Genomic DNA, 17303 nt, shown 5'->3' on the forward strand with positions numbered 1-17303 from the left:
ATGCATATTTTCTTTTCTTTTTTCTGACAAGGTATACTTTTTATTCACTGGAAAGGTGCAGGGCTGTGGTGTCCATGTGTGTGCAGGCATGGGTCCTGGTGGGTGGAGTTGTTCCCGCGTGTCTGGCCCCCATGCAGCTGGAATGGTGTCTCTGGGGAGCAGAACCGCAGAAATTAGACTGAATTCCCTCCACGCAGCACCTTACTTATGTGGGGTGTGAGAAGACACTTGGGGCTCTGCTCAGGCATGCAGAGGTCTTAGTCTGATGACCCACGGAAGCAGGGCTCCAGGCGTGGGTCTCTGGGCCTAGGCAGTTGACCCAGTTCCTGGTAGTCTCTGTTTTGGGCTCCCAGATGCAGCCGGGAGCCATGAAAGACCTGAGATGTGAAGGTATAGGGCTGTACTGGCCGGCAGTCGAAAAAAAAATGAGGGAGAGAGAAAGCCCCTACAGCGCCCTGCAGGAAGGAGACTTTTGGTTATGGCACTTACTTGGCTGGCTCGTCTGCTCCAGTAACTTGTTTGAATTGTGGCTGGAACATAGTGGAGTCCTCCACAGGAGATTAGATGGCATGGCTCAGTAGTTGAAGGCCCCCTCCACGGTTCTCCACAGTGGGCCCCAAAGACACTAGGAAGTCCATGGTTTTAAAGGGTTTATTGTCATGGCGGAAAGTGGATGAATTGGGCTGTACTTCCCAGTTTGTCAGGGCAGGCCTGACTTAGATAGGGAGAGAGGAGAGTCTGGGAAAGAATGGTTAATTGGCTATGCCCTCTGGCCTTCAGGTATCTCATTAATATTGAAATCACTTGAGACCGAGGCCTATAGTCACACACTCTACTTGTGGAGGAGATAGTAGGGTTATCCTAAGTGACTGAAGGCATGGATCAATGAAGGTCTTGCTTGCATGTCAGGAGCCTGGAGTCTGGGAGCATGGTGAAGTGTATGCCATCCCTTGCAGAAACACCTGTTGGGGTCTCCAGCCATCTCTAGCCAGTACTCCACCAGAAAATAAACTACCATTTCATGGTCCCACAGAATGGTATTTTCCACTGCTTTGGAAACATCAGGGAATACTGTAAAAACCTGAAATAAAATGTGTTTTTAAACAGAAGGAACATGGTTAAGTAATGCGTGAAGTAAAAGGGATGAACTGATAACTTTTTGGAGCTTTGTTGTATAGTCTCCCTCTTAGGGAGGGGAAGGATGTTGGGCAGGGTCACATTATTAACCAAAATATGCTTCATCTTTGCATTATTAGTAGCCACTGTGTTAGGCAGAGAAGAGGAAGGTGTAGTATAGTCTGTTACAGACTCCTTTGCATCAGTGCCATATTCTGAAATGACACTGAGATCGTTGCTCCTATTTCAGCAGACATGTCTGAGACTGCTTTGGTTTCTCTTGCTGTTCCAGGATCTGTGCTTCTGATCACAGCTGGGCTTAGCTTCTCTTGTCCTTCCAGCTCAACCTGTTGGGCATCTTTCACATTTCTGTTTTTTAATGATCGTTCCTTTCCAGTGGGACCAGGTTTATGTTCTTTGTTTTGTACCAGACTCAAGTCTGGAAGCTTGTGAGCTTTAATGGGGCCTGCCCGAGGCTGCTTCTGATGCTGCTCTTTAGGTTCAAGAACTCTGTCAGTTGGTTTCTCTGAAAGCACAGGAACCACTTCATTTTCATTCTCATTTGAGGCTGGAGCACTAAACTGAATTGTGTCAATTCCAATTTCAATATCACTCTCTTGACCATTTCTTGTTCCCTCTGATGAAGCTGTTGATCCAAATGATGTTAAGGGCTTATTCCATGCACTGGCTGAAGGTGGCTGTGGTGGACTAATAGGGCCTAATTTTTAAAAAAATGTCATTCAGAACAGCAGGAGCAGTCACTTTGTTATCCCATAACTCAGCTGTTAGAGAGCCATGTGACTGTGAAGTCTGCATGGATATCCCAGTGGCTACATAATCTGTGCCATTAGATGTCTGGGCTGAAGGTAATCTAATTGAAGGTGGTGGCTGCTTTGAAGATGCTGTTGAAGGTGGAAGTGGACTCTGGACTGTTCTGTAGGTCTGTGTCTGCATCTCTGTGCATATTTTCTTGTGTAAATTTTTTTTCTTTCTGCAAACATGACTCTCTTTTCCTGGTTCAGTTAAATTTAATTAGTCCAATCATTCCACTTGCCTGACCAATAAGAGGCAAGATTTCTGGGCAAAAGAGAAAGGAGCCTTAGCAATAAATCCTCTACTAAATCCCCCATTGGTATACAACATAGGTTAATTGCCAGAGAATCATAATATAAGCAAAGAGATAAGTTTTCTAGTGCTTATTCAAGCACAGAAAATTATAAGGTAAATTTGTAAAGTAAGGGTTATGTTTTGCAGTGCTTATCAAGCAAAATAATTATATAGCAAGTTTATAAAGTAAATATCAGTTAATTTTTTCAGCAATTATCAAACACAGAGAAGTATAAAGTAAGTCTATAAAGTAAGCAAGAGTTAAGTTTTCCAGTGCTTATTCGAGTGCAGAGAATTATGAAGTAAATAATAAGACAGATGTTGAGTTAAAATTCCTCAGTGTTTAATGAAACACAGAACAGTAATAAAGAGTTAAGTTTTTAGCACAGAGAAGCAAGGTTTAAGTCTTCAGTGCTTAATGAAGCACAGAATAATAAGAAAGAGTTAAGTTTTTAACATGGAACAGTAAGAGGTAAGTCTCACACATTTAATAAAACATAGACATCTACAAAGTAAAATAAAGGATGGAGCGTTAAAGAGAAAAGAAACCAATGTTTTCCTGTGACAGAATAAGCAAGAAAGTGTTTAGAGTTGCAGAAGCTGTCAGCTTCAGAATCCAAAACAGTTAAAAGTCCAGAGATCATCATATATTTTACTTGTGTCCAATGCTGTGTGCTGCTTCAGCACCCATTCACCTGAGGCTGGACAGATTCACTGCATTCCAAGTTGAGCATTTAAGTATCTATCATCTACTGTTAGAAGATCACAGAGTAAGATGAGTTTTGAACTTATTTAAAAAAAAACAAAGGAACAAAAAGTAAGAGTTAATATATTCTATTCAGTAAAAAGAAAATTTAATGTTTCTACCTTTTCCAACCATAGGTTTTTGGGGTCTGGGAGATGTCTCAATAGATACTCTGTGCTCTGCATATGTGAGGACATTTCTTCACATGATCCAGATACACACAACAACTCGGGTATGGAAAAGCAGGTTTATACCAATTGAATGGCTCAATGGAGATAAGCATTCCCCAAGAGAACACTGGCCAAGCAGTCAAAATAAAGTAGGAAGCATCCTGCCACTGACAGACCCTGTCTCAAGACAATAAGTATATATTGAAAGAGGAAGAAAAACAAAGTTCTGTTCTGGCCTCTGCCTATGTGCATGCCCCCACTCTTACATGCATGCATCATACACAAACATGTACATTTTAAAAAACATGTCTAATATAATCTCTATGAAAGTAAAATATTTTATTTTTATTAAATATTGTGTTCAGAAATTGTAAGTAAAATAAATGATACTAAATAAAAAACTTAGTAAAAACTAATTGCATGGTGATTTAATATTTTACACAAGGTAACCTCTTAATTAATTTAGAAATATAATAAATTATATGTACTAATATTTGATTTGCTATCATAGTAATCTTATTCTATTTATAGCGTGAATTAAAAACACGAATCTTAAATCATGATAAAGAATGTTAGACAGGTGAGAAGTTAGATGGGATGGTGTATACTAATTTTCCAAGACATAGAAAGCCTAGCCAATGCATAGAAATCTACCAGCCCACTAGAAGTGAAAGATGGAGCAACTGCTAAGATTGACTGGGTTCTCATGTAATGTTACTAAATTACATACTCAGATAAAAGACATGGGCACACAGATGAAATGTGAGGAAAACAGCCAAAAGATATTCCTTGGCTACAATTTCAATGCAGAGTATGTATTTGTTAGTTTTCTGTATTTGTTAGTATCTGCTACTTAATGTAACAAATAGACCATTGCAAAAGGAAAGGTTGTTTTCTCCTTGGCAGGAAAGACAGGTATTACCTAACAGATAATAGGCACCTGGTGCATAAAAAGTTATTAAGAAAAACATCATAATTCTGGAACTCAGAATGTGTATAATAACAAATATATACTTCATTATACAAATATAGATTCTAACCAGAAAGTACATGTTACCTAAAACCAGTTGTTTTATGTTAACACAATCCATTGAACTGTGTACGAAAGCAATGTGCTAAAAAATGAAGACTTCACAATAGCTACATGACATTTAAGCCTATTAATATATAAGAGATTTTCTAATCATTATATGAACACAAGTCTGCTGACAACACAACTGAATGTGATTTTAAAACAATCTACAGGAACAAAAGAAGTCTAATGAGAAGTATTATGCTGACTGTAAAGGAGAAATGTGACTAAATCAACATAGATACTGGGAAAATCTTTTATAATAGGAATGCTACAAAGAGGAAATCAATTTCTCATATATATCCAGTTATTTTTCACATCCAAATAGCATGCATACTTTTCTACATGCTTATGGTGCATAGACATAAATACATGCTGTTATACTAGATACATTCTTCTATTAATCTTCTACACTTTATCATTCTAATAAAGAAGAGCCAAAAAGAAAGCTCAAAAGCTTGAAGGACTTGATGTTGAATTCTATCCTCAGGACCTACATGGTGTGGTTCACAACTCGCATGGGTCTCACACATGGGGCTCGGAGCAGGTCACGCTTGTCACACGCGCTGCGGCACTTCCTGGCGGGACTCAGCAGTGCAGACCGCCAGCGAACCGCAGGTGTGGGGAAAGAGCTTGAGCCACGTGACTCAGTGATGCCAGGGTCCCAGGAACAGGGTGCAGGGACGCTGCATGCCCGGCATTCACGGCTGAGTCCCCCGGAAGCCCTGAGAAGGCGGTGGACAGACCACTGTTGTAGAGAGGGTGATCCGTGGACCACTGCAGCAAAGAGTGGGAAGGGCTTTTCCCATGCGAGTTTTCTGCTTACACAAATGAGTCCCAAGTCTCAGGAGACGTGTGGAATTGAAGACATGGAGATTTATTGACATGGTGAAGCTTCTAAACGGTGACGCTCTCCCACAAAATGCCAGAAGGGGCTTCCTTATATTGGAAGGCAGAGAGGGGAGGGGCTAGGGCCATTAGGTAATATGTAAATCTTGAGGCAGAGACCTGATCCCGCTCTCTACCTGTGCCTTACATGACGCACTGCATGTTACATGGAGACCTCTTGTCATGTCTCTGTGTTCTGGGGGCATGGCCAAACACCCGAGGATTTCCACAGCCCCACATCCCATCCTGTTTTCTTTCATAAAAGGAGGGGCATCTCTGAAGGTGGAGATATAATGTAGGTCACATGTGGGGATGTTACTCCCATGTGAAAAATGTCTCTGGGCCTCACTGTGGGAGGAACTGTGGAGGGTTGAAGCTGAGAGAGCTAGACGGCTGGGAAGGTCTGAAGTGCCTTCAGTCCCAGCAGTCTGAGGCCAGGGTGCCGGGGCTTCTAGGGCTCTTCTACCAGGGTTTCCGGCCTTTTTCTCATAGCTCACTGCCACATAATTCCCTCTCTTAGGAGAGGTGTCATCTGTAGTGAAAAGTTTGGATGAGGAAGTCAAAAGAAAACACTACACAGGTCGGAGGGTGTAGCATAACCAAGCCAAGAGTAATGGGAATTGAGGGGTGGGTTGGGAAAGCAAGGAGCCATTGAATCAATTAAATACATATTGTACAATTCGAGAGTAATGACATCTGATTAATCTAAATAGACATTATGATTTCCTCACTAACACGCCACTTCAGCTATGTGACTTTGGCAAGAGTTCATCTGTAGCTGGAAGGTCTGGGTTTGTCTCAGCATGTGTTTCTGTGTCTTAGAGAGCATCCCTGGGTCTTCAGTCAGAAGAGATGTCTGGAGAGGAGGCAGCTTGGCAGGTTCCAGGAGATCACTCTGTCTCGCATTAGCTTGTCTCCGCTGGATCTGTGGGTATAATCACAGGGAAGCAGCATCTCTGGTGGGGAGATGTATGGAAAGCCTGGATATAGAGCATTAAATCACTCTTGGGAAGCCAAAGGTGTTTGAAGAAACGGGATGGATGAAGGAGAAAACATTGTGTTAATAGTATCTGGGATAGGCATCCACAGTTTGTCTGTGAAGGGAAATTAGTTGTTAATTAAAAGTTGAAAGATGGTGGTCAGCGTGTTAATTTAACCTATGGAAGTAGATTTAGATGACTTTAGAACCTTGAAGAAATTTTAAAAGTTGAAGAAAGTGTTGGACATATGTCATGAGTATTAGAGAGAAAAGGAAATATTAAAATAAAAGGCGAAAAAATTTTGGTCGAAAAGCACAGACATTATTGTAAGTATCCCTGTTTGGGAGAAAATTATTAATGAAGGGTTTAAAAGCAGTGGGAGAGGAGCCTGCTAGAAGCTGGGGCATTACCCCTTTTGTTTTTCTTAGAGAAAAAGAAAGACTAACTTTGAAGAAAAGCTCAAAGCAAGAAACATAGGTGTTTGATAGGAAAGTCAGAAGGAGTAAAAGGGTGTGCAAAACTGAGCCATGGCGAGGAGACACGTGGAGGCTGGCTTGTAGCTGGCAGTTCCTGGGAGGTGGCAGGCAGTGTGCAGTTTCTCTAGGCTCAGCCTGGAGTTTTTAGTTTTGAGAAAGAAACTGTAAGGTAAACAGAGGTGAAGGGAGCAGACTGAGTCTCAGACCCTCTGCTATCAGGCAAGCCAGCTGGGCTATAGCTGGCCACAAATGATCTAGAAGGTGAAGTGGGGAAGCGGGGCAAGCAGGGAGCCTCCCCTGTTGCTACAGGTGAGTCAGCTGGGCTGTAACCAGCCGGCCGCAAATGGCGGAGGAGTGGGGGAAGTCTACACTAGGCTAGCAGGCAGCCTGTGAAAGACTGATCCCCTGAAGGAAAAATTATTGGGCACTAGAGTTTAGAGCCATTGCTCTTGAGAAGCTAGCAGGCAGAGCTTGAAAAGCTGACCCCTGAGGGAGGGGCAAAACTCTGCTGGCAGGCAGAGTGCGGGAGATTTTTGGGAGGAGGGGTAAAGAATGGAGATTAAGGAGTCCCTGCCATCTTGTAGAGAACACGTGGAGAGAGAAACCTAGTCTTTTGAATTAGGCAGGAGTTACATTGTAGTTAACAACTGGAGAAAAGACTTTAGCCAAGAACACGAGAAGGAGAGAGACTGGAGGTGGACAGGGATAATTGTACTCACGGTTTTAGCAGGTGCCAGCTGGGAGAGCTCTTTCGGAGCTGGCTCTGCACACATTGTCCACCACTAACTGGGGGGAAGATTTGGCCCATGCGCCTTGGGAGCATGCAGGCGTGAGGTTGCCCACGTCTCCTGTCTGGAGCAGTTGTCTCAGGGAGGTGGATATCACCACAGTGGAGAAGCAGGCACAGAAAGCTTGGTACTCAAGCGGGAATGAACTCAGCCAGATTTCAGCTGGCGTGGACCTAAGACTCTCGAATGTCTGGTCTGGGCCTCAGACGCCGTGGGGTGGTGGGCTTAGCATGCAGCAGGGCAGACTGTGGGGGCGTGTGGTTGTGCTTGGACAAGCCAGTGTGCTGATATTGACCTCTATTCTGAGGTTCTGTGGACATGTAGCAGAATAGAGGTAAGGGAACGCACGTGAAGGCGGCTTGCGCTGGGAAGATAGGAGAGTCTAGACGCCATGCCCTGTTGGAAGTGACTCATTCACTCATGAAGTCTGTGGGTGTCGTGCCCTGCGTTGGCACGCCAGCTGTGGTTCACAACTCACGTGGGTCGCACATGTGGGTGAGGGGCAGGTCATGGTTCTCGTTCATGCTGTGGCACTTCCCTGCGGAACTCAACAGTGCTGACTGCTGGTGAACTGTGGGTGTGGGAAAAGAGCTCGAGCCATGCACCTCGGTGACAGCAGGGTCCTGGGAACAGGGGCGCAGGAACGCTGTGCGCCCAGCGATCGCGACTGAGTCCCCCAGGAGCCCCGTGAAGGTGATGCATGGACCGCTGTTGTAGAGAGGGTGATCTTCGGACCACTGCAGAAGAGAGTGGGAAGGGCTTTTCCCGTGCAAGTTTCTCACTTACACAAATGAGTCCCAAGTCTCAGGAGACAGGTGGAATTGAAGACATGGAGATTTATTGACATGATGAAGCTTCTAAAAGGTGATGCTGTCCCACAAAATGCTAGAAGGGGCTTCCTTATATTGGAAGGGGAGAGGGGCAGGGCTAGGGTCTTCAGGTAATATGTAAATCTTGAGGCAGAGACCTGTTCCCCCACCCTCTACCTATGCCTTACATGACCCACTGCATGTTACATGGAGACCTCTTGTCAGGTCTCTGGGTTCTGGGGGCGTGGCCAACCACCCCAGTATTTCCACAGCCCCACAACATGGTAGAAGGAGAGAAATGATTCTTGCAGGATGTCCTCTGGTCTCTTGATGAGACTTGCATATGCATACGCATATTCATAAAAATAAATTTTAAAAGGCAAAGACATTTTTACAGATATATTTATAACATTTTAAAATGTAGTAGTACAAAGGCTAGCCCTTTATGTCTTGGGAATACTTTTATTCCTGCCCATTATGTTAAAGCTTGTCTTTAACAACATCAACATGTTGGTAACCAAAGTACATCGCTTGAAACTGAAAATGGACCCCTAGACAGAGTTATTAATTTAACAGGCTGGCAAACCAAGGACAGGTAAGATTCTGCACAGAGCCCTACCAACCTAAAACAAAATTGTATTTCTTTTGATAATGCATATTCCACAAAGGGCAAGAAAGACACTTGTCAGGATGACCTAAGAAAGGCTCAGTTTTGTTTATGAAATAAAAAAGGGGTAGAGGCAGAGAGCGTTTGGGGCTGCTAGGCAAGAATCTGACATGAGCCAAGGACAGGGAAGTGGGATTCAGGCAGAATCTGACATTAGGCTAGAACAAAGAAATAATTTCAGGCTAAAATCTTAATCTTAGGCTAAAACAAAGAAGTAGACCTCAGACATGAAAATGACTTTGGGCTAGAACAGGAAAGTTGGCTCAGATATTTTGGTCATCTGGATATGCAAGCCCTTAGAAACAGTGATCACTGGAGTATTTAAGGAATTTTGTTTATTGACTTGCTTGTCCTTTGACTATAGTGGTTATTGTCTTGCTTGTTCCTTTACTACTTCCACCTTTTGTATTGCTAGACCCTCAACCTAGAATTGTTCTGAATACTTGCATGTAATTAAAATGGTATAAAAGCAAGAAGAAGGAGAGGAGATGGAATATGGATTTCCTGGGGAGCAGAAATTTGGAAAGGGGATGACATCTGAAATGTAAATAAATAAAATATTCAATAAAAAAGAAAAAAAACAGAAGAAGAAAAAAGAAAAGGAAAAAAGTCACTGGCACAGGACTACCAGAAGAAAGGTCATCAAAATAAAAACTGCAAAGACCACCTTGATCATTTCAATGTTATGAGTGTTTGAAAAGGTCAAGGAGCATTAGAGGAGGTTGTTACAATAGAAATCACTGATGACATCATAGCCACAAAAGACAAAGTGAAAATCTTTATGGTAATTAGAAGTAAAAGAAATGTTCAATACAAACAGAAGATTGCCAGTAGCCTGTGCAACACCCGTTTTAATATGCTGACTATGTATAACAGAGACAGACAGATGGTCACAAATTTATCATAGGACATTGCAGACAAAATAAAAAGTACACTGATTATATTTCCAGATATTGTACAAGCAACTACATCAGCAATGGAAGAATGTTCCCATTTTTCCACATCCTCTCCAGCATGTGTTGTTGCTTGAGTTTTGTTCTGATTTATGTAAGATGGGATCTCAGAGTCATTTTTATTTTCATTTCCATGACGCTTAAGGATGTTGAACACTTCTTTAAGGACTTCAAAGCCATTACAGATTTCTCTTCTGAGAATTCTTTATTGAACTCTGTGATCCACTTTTTAAGTGGTTTATTTGGTTTGTTGGAGTCTAACTTGAGTTACTTATATATTTTGGTTATTAACTCTCTGTTGGATATAGGATTAGTTTCTCAGAAAACTGGAAATAGTTCCACCTGTTAATCTAGTATACCACTCCTGGACATGTACCCAAAAGATATTCCACCATACTGTGAGAACATGTGTTCCACTATGTTCATACCAGCTTTCTTTTTTCTTTTTTTTTATTGGATATTTTCTTTATTTACATTTCAAATGTTACCACCTTTCCTGGTTTTCCCCCTGGAAACTCCCTATCCCATTCTCCCTCCTCCTGCTTCTATGAAGGTGTTCCCCCACCCGCCTACCCACTCCCACCTCCACATCCTGGCATTCTCCTACACTGGGGTATCGAGCTTTCACAGGACCAAGGGCCTCTCCTCCCATTGATGCCTGACAAGGCCATCCTCTGCTACATATGTGGCTGAAGCCATGCTTTGTATCAGCTTTATTCATAAAAGTTAGAAACTGGAAATAACCCAGATTTTGCTCAACTAAAGGGTGGATACATAAAATGTAATTCATTTAAAGTGTGCAGTACCAGGAAATTAAAATTGGGCCATTACTAAGATAAGGAGTTGGTGAGCAATAAAGAGAAGAATAATAGTAAATAAATGCTCTGATCATGGAAATCTGATTTTTAGGGCGGTAAGTACTGAAGGTGGGAGAAGATTAATGGGCAATAGCAGGATACAGTTGATCTGACAGGGAAAATGGAGAATGGAAGGCTCTTTAGTGAGAAAGGACAGATAAAATAGGAGGTGTGTAAAATAACAACGAATATTTATAAATCCATAAGGAAACATATATTAAGGATTTAATTAAGTAAAAACATTATAGCACACATTCTCCTCTGGCTTGATAATGTTCCCTTCAGGAGATAAGAACTATATTACAAATCATAATATCTGATATAAGAAGCCCTTGTTTGATGTGTGGGCCATGGCTGTCAAAGAGACTTCAAAACATACAGCCTTTTAATTTTCATAGTTATCAGAGATGGAAGGTAAGTTTCTATTGGACAGATTCAGTGCAATTCAAAAGTTATGCCTAGGGACCCTGAGCTGAAATTGTCCTGAGCAGCTCCTTAGTGAGGACTAGCTTTCATAATACCAGAAGGCATTATAAAAGCTTTCAAAGGATACAATGATGTTTCCTGTTTACTTGTGGTACCTATGAATCTCCATGAACAGCATGCCTCAATAACTGCTACAGCCACATATTACCACACTTACCTTGGTAGTAAAGCTCTATAACTGGACATAATTTTGCTCAATGATAAAGAAATCAAAACTGTTATTGAAAATAATTAATCGTATTTATTACTTATTAGTAATGAAGTTATGTTGTTAGAGTAAAATCTGCAACCATTAATTTACTAAATTAGTAAATCCCTAACAACATCTATAAACATCTGTCTTTATATCCACAGATATGTGTGGCCTTTACCTCTATCAAATATTAAATACATTTCTCTTTGCAATAGATGGAGAACATTAAAGAAGACTGTAATAAATCAAAATTCAAAGATTTGGAGCTCATTTCCAATTAATATGTCTACGAAATACTCTTGCATTTAAGACTCAGAGAACATTGCCTAAGAGGGTTAGATTGATTGTAAGAGTCAGGAGATCAGGGCAGTTGTTCTGAGACTAGGCCTCGAAGTGATTTTAGAAAATATTCCCATAATGTCTTACCAACATGACAGGCTCAATGTTTGCTGAACAAGAATTTTACCAATTGCAATTCCAAAGTGGACATAAAAAGCTCATCCCCTCCAACACTATGAAAGAACTACAGGCAACTGAATACTACTGGAAGTAGGACCAACAGTTTTGGCTAGAGAAGAACACACTTGTTCATCTGATATCAGATAATTCTCTCTGAAAATATAACAAACAAGTAATAACATAAAGCCTCAAATAGCTATATTTATGAATAGTTATACATATACATACATGTGTAACAAGAATCAAAGAACAAAAGAGTCCAAAGACTTGAAAGAAAGAAAAAAAGCACTAGATTGAGTGTCAGAAGAATAAGAAGGAAATGATCTAACTATACTATCTTAAAAAGTAAAAAATAAAATAAATTAGCAACATAAAATCATCTTTCTGTCTCTCTGCTTCTCTCTCTGTTTCTCTCTCTACATATCTCTCTCTGTCTCTTTCTTTCTCTGTTTCTGTCTGTCATGTCTCTGTGCATCTCTGTATGTCTCTGTGTGTCTCTGTCTCTCTGTCTCTCTCTCTGCCTCTCTCTCTCTCTCTCTCTCTCTCTCTCTCTCTCTCTCTCTCCCTCTCCCTCTCTCTCTCTCTCCTCTTCTCTTAAGTCCTCTCTTTCTTGTCTGTTCTCATGAGAGTAAGGCATTTTCTATCTCTGATTCATTCCATCAGAACTTTCTCTGAATGGTCACTTTTTCTGCCCATCTTCTCCTACACACTCACTTTATCTTCATTAATTCAGATTAAAGGTGTCTACTACGGGTGTTTCTGTAATCCTGTATTCCAACCAGAGGGATTAAAGGTGTGTCATTCCATCCAGGTCTCACAGACCTAGACGATTCTGAAATGTGATCTCTTGTCAGCAGAACTTGTTTGCCAAATTATAATTCCTCTAAAATTGTGGCCACTTTTAGTCTTGTCCAATTGATCCAATAAAATTAGACATTCTGTCTCTCCTGGCTATGATACATAAAAAAATCAACTTTAATTTTTCTAATTTGTAGGGCTCATTGAGCTATTCATCAACCGGACTATTCTGGTTTTCTATGGGTTCATCCTGTTTGCGAGTTTTCGGTAGGTTCTGCTAAAGGAATGAGAAAAGTTTTCTATATATATGGTTCTCCTCATTAGAGTATCCATCTATCATGGGAAAATCCTCTTCATGTATGTGAGACTGAGTGTCATCTATGCTTTGATGTATGACATGATAAAGTCTTTATTTTACACCACTTTGCTCTCCATGCTGAAGATTATCTTTATCTACAGTCTGATTTAAAAGAGTACAAGAAAAGGCTCCTGGAAATAAGTTATTTTGTAAGTAAAATATATATTTAAGTAAACATAATACTGACTATATTTCTCTGTCATCATAATCTAGAAAGCAAATGTTCTTTTCATGCTACAATATATTATTTTTTGTTATATCATTAAGTAAAATGTTGAGTAGTTTGTCCATGTTCTATTTTAATACATACACTTCATATCTCTTCTACCTTAATCAGTATTTCCAAAGACATATCCATTTATCTACTGTGCTGAATACATTTTCCCTCCAAGATTGTGGAAAAGTAATTTTAGGAGACATTTTTCTTTTCTTGCTATCTTCAGCCCCAGATGGAGATCTGTGCTCACTAAAGATATTCTAATAAAATATTAGTCATTCTTCCTTTAAGAATTACATAAGTCCAGGTACAGATCCGTCATATTCACATCTGCCCTTTACAATATTCTCTATAACAACATTCTGGATATTTCTATTATGAACTTTTATTCCCTGAGGGAATAAAAGAAACTTCAAAGTTTGACCAAGATGCAAAGTTTATGTGTAGGCAATGATTTATTCTAGAGAACTATAATATTGATAATGACTTATGGCATATTTATTCAAAGTACTTTTAAGGAACATTCTTTAGTTAATGCATGTTATACTAATGACAATCATAGATCTTCTTTTAAATAGTATAAAACTAACAAGCACAGAGAGCCAGGATATACTTATGAGAATAACAAAATAACTGGTGAGTAAAATATTTAAAATCCATTAAGGTTTGATGTCAAGTTATGCTGTAAGAACACACAACTATCTCTGCTCTTATTTTAGCTACCCAGAAGCCAAATGGAAAGAACAGGTATATGAACTTCTGAGCACTATCATAGCATTGTGCAAATGCTACACCTTATTGCACACTAAAATACTAATGAATGTAATAAACATTATTTCCCTTTATGAATTATTTATGTTATCAACAAGTCAGCTACTATCATAAAGCATCTACAATATATTTGACAGCTATTTTAGAAGTTTAATTCAATGTAAAAATTAATTATATTGGGTAGTGAGGTGGTATGAATAGTGACCCCTATAGGCTCATCTATTTGAATGCTTAGTCACTGGGGACTGGCATTATTTGAGAAGGATTGAGAGTTGTAGCCTTGCTGGAGCAGGTGTGGTGTGTTTGTAGAAGGTGTGTCACTGGAGGTGGGCTTTGAAGTTTTAAAGATCAATGCATGCCCAGTATCATTCATTTCCTGAGGCCTGACTCAAGGCTTTACTTAGAATTTTTAACTAATTCTCTAGCATCATGTGGCCCTGTGTGTTCCTGTGTGTTTCTGTGTGTCCTGAAATAATGATAAACAGACTAGACCTCTGAAACTTTAAGTAAGCGCAAATGAACTACCTTCTTTTTAAGAGTTATTGTCTTCATTGTGTCTTTTCATAGCAGTAGAATACTGACTATGACAGTTAGCAAAGATGAAATTTATATATTTTTCAGCCTGAGTGAACAGTAAGATAAAGGTGTAAAGAAGAATAAGGATAAAATAAGAGATGAAAAGAAAGATGAAGCCAGGCGGTGGTGGCGCACGCCTTTAATCCCAGCACTTGGGAGGCAGAGGCAGGTGGATTTCTGAGTTCGAGGCCAGCCTGGTCTACAGAGTGAGTTCCAGGAAAGCCAGGGCTATACATAGAAACCCTGTCTCGAAAAACCAAAAATAAAATAAAATAAAAATAAAGAAAAGAAAGATGAAGAAAAGGAGGAAGAATGAGTCTATACAAAGTGACAAAATTACCTTCAATTATTCCTAGAGTCTTTTAAATTAACAAGATGGAGAACTAGGAACCATATAGAATTTACACTGAGGAATGTAAAATAAAACGAGGGAGGAGTAACATGAATATGGTTTAATAGCCTATGTGGAACTTTCAGTTCAACTTAAACATAAGATGAATAAAAATTATTTTTTCTATAATATTGGTTTTTATAGATGGACAATTTGCAGATCAGTAACTTGTCATGGGTCTCTCATGGGTGTGAAAATCTATAGGGCACAGTCACATGAATTGTATGTGACTTGACTCTCAAAGACAACATATAAGAAATGAAGAAAATGACTTTTTAACATGGCAGAAGAAGGATGTCATGCCATTCTAATATTGTTTAAGGAGGTATAATTTGATATAATTTGATGTGTAAGGAAGAAAATTCTAGAGTTTTATGTGTAATGAAGACTATAGAATAAAATTTCTCATTAAAATAATAAAATGAAATGTTTTCAAACAAGTGTTCTGAAGCATATTTTTCTTATATTTTTCATTTAATTTTGCAATTACAAGCAAATCATTTGTCCCTTACCCTTTGCTCCCTCCAAACCTTATATACTCATCCTTGAGAATATACTCAACCTTGTTATATTTTACATTCAAGTTCTGTTTTTATTAATTATTGTTACACACAAAATTATATATGCCATATATATATATATATATAATTTCTAAATAAAAATTTCAAGTCTATAAAATAAAAACATACACACACACATACACACACACATACACACAAACATATATATATATATATATATATATATATATATATATGACTGGAGAAGACTCTCCTTCAACTCTAAGATATGAATATTCATATGATTATCATTTTTAATAGTCAAGGTGAAAACATGTACATAAATTTTTTATGTGGACCTAAGAGGAAGTGTCTAAAAATACAGACAATTAAATATGTATTTAGAGTCATTATATCCCTCATAAATATTGTTTTCAAGTTTTAACATTAGCACATATGGGGAAAAAAGATCAATAAATTAACATGTAAGAAAGTGAGGCTAGAGAAAGTAAAAGGAAAATTGCTAACAATCCAAAAAAGAAAAAAATCATTCCATTGTAGGTCAGAGTAAGCCATAAGCCATGAACATAAAAACTGTACTAGTCAAGCCTCTCCAAATAAAAAAAAGAAAGAAAGAAAAGATGTATGTGTCCACATATCTTTGTATTGTGCATATGTGTGTGTATGTGAGTGTGTACATGTGTATACATGTTTATGTTAAGAAATATACTGATGAAATGTTGGGGGCAGGAAAATGTAACATCATTTTGAAAATTTGTATTCATATATCATTTCCTATGAAATAAAAATATGTATCAACTATGAAGAATTAGTATGTTTAAGTAAAAAGACAAATTTTCTTCAAATTATAAAACTTGATATGCTTTTTGATTTTTGGTTTGATCAAACAAAAACCAGATTTTAATTTAGATTTTTGAATTTATTTATATTTTCATGTATCTGAGAGATGAATCTGAGATTACTAGTGAGGTAATATTAAACATACTATTTTAGTGACTAGTACCTAGTTATATTTTAAGGGACAACAAGGGAATAATTGGAAAAGGTATAGATTTTTTTGCTTTCACCAGTTATGTGCCTATATATAAATATGGGAATAGAATGTAAATTAAAACAAACAAACAACAATAGCAACAACAACACAAACAAAAATTAACCAAAGAAATAAAGAGATAGATAAGAGACATAGAGACAGAGGCAGAGACAAAGAGACAGAGAGACAGAGAAATAGAGAGACAGAGACTAAAATTGCCAACTCTATGAACTCAAATACTTGAAATTCCACTCTGCAGCAGAACTAATATTCCCATATTTCACTGGGCAATAATACCTGTACACTGTTTTTCATCTCTCTTGCCATCATTTCTGATTCTAATTCCTATATCTTCTTTCCTATTGTTATTCTCATGTGCATATATCTAAGTCTCATACCATTTTGAAGCAGGATACTTTAAAACCAAGTAAACTGTTTTTAAAGATGCTGAATTCCAGCTTGTTCATAGCATTTTCCACATGGTTGTAAACACATCATGTAAGTATACTTAGAAATGGATCTGTGACTTTATGAGTGGAATATATTTCCTATGTGAAATAACACATAGTTTAAACAAAAACAGAATTGCTTCAATGTAGTCATTGTCAGGACTTAGTTCATTTTCTTAAGATCATTCCCTTGTTTATGTCTTTAAAAAAAAGTGAGAAGTTTCTGTGCTAGTGAATAACATGGATTCTCCCAGGGGCTTCACTGAGACCTTTAAGTTCTGGAGGATGTGGTTTGTTCTCATGCATTATGAATTTACCATTACCTAACAGACCAAGCAGCTCATTTTTGTAAGTAAGAGTAGAGATTTTCTTTATTTATAAGTTGCTTTAAAAGATAAAGTTGATTTTAAGTTTGAGTAAATA

Source organism: Grammomys surdaster, unplaced genomic scaffold (assembly GCF_004785775.1).
Source record: "Grammomys surdaster isolate TR1022 unplaced genomic scaffold, NIH_TR_1.0 350, whole genome shotgun sequence".
NCBI lineage: Eukaryota > Metazoa > Chordata > Mammalia > Rodentia > Muridae > Grammomys > Grammomys surdaster.